Source organism: Lactuca serriola, chromosome 6 (assembly GCF_051521515.1).
Source record: "Lactuca serriola cultivar US96UC23 chromosome 6, Lser_US96UC23_V15, whole genome shotgun sequence".
In the NCBI taxonomy this organism is placed as follows: Eukaryota; Viridiplantae; Streptophyta; class Magnoliopsida; order Asterales; family Asteraceae; genus Lactuca; species Lactuca serriola.
In genome coordinates this window covers 132,271,210-132,272,975 of record NC_136413.1, presented here as the reverse complement: position 1 = coordinate 132,272,975, position 1,766 = coordinate 132,271,210, and the positions used below count along the sequence as shown (strand labels likewise).

At 38.2% G+C, this 1,766-nt stretch overlaps 1 pseudogene; it reads left to right on the top strand.

Annotated features, from left to right (window-relative positions):
• The first annotated feature begins 1,387 nt into the window (after positions 1-1,387).
• LOC145060641 (small nucleolar RNA R71) lies at positions 1,388-1,485 on the top strand (annotated as a pseudogene).
• Positions 1,486-1,766: the final 281 nt, after the last annotated feature.

Below are 1,766 nucleotides of genomic sequence, written 5' to 3'. Positions count from 1 at the left end.
CAAAGTGCCTAAGTCATGTTGATCAAAAAAATTTCCCGGGATTATATTAACACTAGCTCCAAGATCAAGGAGCGCCTTTTTTATATTAATGTTACCTAGCGTAACAAAAATTAAAGGTGCTCCATGATCCTTAAGCTTGGGTGGAAGTTTATTTGATATTATCGAACTCGCATGCTCGACTAAATCAATCTTTTTAGGGAGGTATGCTTGGAGTTTGCGTTTTTGAACACACAAATCCTTCAAAAATTTAGCATAAGAAGGTACCTCCTTAATAAGTTTGACTAATGGGATATTTATTTTAACTTGACTAAATAGATCTCACATGTCTTCCATTTTTAGCCCTCGCTTCCCAAAAGGGAAGGATGCCGGCTTCTCTAAAGCCGAAGGGTATGGTGCGGTATTAACCTCCACACCATGCTCCCCAACTTTAGAGTCATTTTTAACCTTATCTTCTTTTTGTTTTTCGGATTTAAAATCTTTCTCAAACTCTTCTTTTTCATCAAAGATGACTTCAGTGTCACTGTCATTATCTAATGTAGAAGCACTTACCTTGTTGTCAACCTTTTTTCCACTACACAAGGTAATTACCTCGTTCACTTGATGCTCTTTTCGGGGTCTCTGGGTATGAGATGGGTTGACTGTTGTGGTGCTTGGAAACTTGCCATCTTCTCTTTTCCCAATTTGCTCCGCCAGTTGAGCAATTTGCTTCTCAATAGCAGCTATAGACTTGGAGTTAGTGTCGGTTTTCTGATATGTTTAGGTTATGAACTCCATGACTTTGTCCAACTTGTTGCCATCAGTTTCCTCCTTCTTTGATGTTCCACCTTGGTTAAAGTTGGACTGCTGGAACTGTTTTGGCTGATTTTGGTTTTGGTAATTCCCTTGACGGTTGTTGTTGTTGAAATTCCCAATGTTGTTGTAGTTCCCGCCTTGGATGTAGTTCCGATTGAATGATCGTGGATTATTTTGGAATTGACCATAACCATGCACTTGATTGATTTCCTCTTGAATTCTCATGCACTCATCTGCAATATGTCCTGAATCTCCACAACTTACACATATCTTCTGTCCCTGCGAAAAAACACACCTTTCTTTTTGCCTAGACTAGAGAGTAGTAAGTCAAAAATTTTATTTAAAGAATTAATATCAGATTTGACTTCATTTTTCCAGTTTTTTGTCTAGTCCAACTGAAGCAACAGATGAAACTGGATTGTCCCATTTCTTAGCTGAATAATTGGTTTTTGAACCATGACTCAACTGCTCTAAGAATCGCCAAGCGTCTTCACTATCTTGTATCATAATAGTGCCGCCGGACGAGGCATTAATCATGCTTTGATTGGCAGTATCGACTCCATCATAAAAGAAACGTACCAGTTGCCAACGGGGAAATTCATGATAGGGACATGAACGGAATAATTCCCTGAGGCGTTCAAATGCATCATGAAATTCTTCTTTGGGTTTTTGTGCAAAATCTTCTATGGATTTTCTTATTTCCGTTGTTTTACTAGCTGGGTAAAACTCTTGCAAAAATTTAGTTTTTAATTGCTCCCAAATAGTGATACTATGGGGGCAAGAGAAGTGAACCAATACTTAGCTTTTTCTTTTAAAGTGAACGGAAATAAGAGAAGTCTAAATGAATCTCTATTAGTTCCTCGCGGAGTATTCGCGTTAGCAATTGCAAGGAACTCATAGAGGTGATTGTATGGATCATTAGTTTTATGGCCTCTAAAGACGGGTAAGACACTAATTAGTTGTGGTCTTACTTC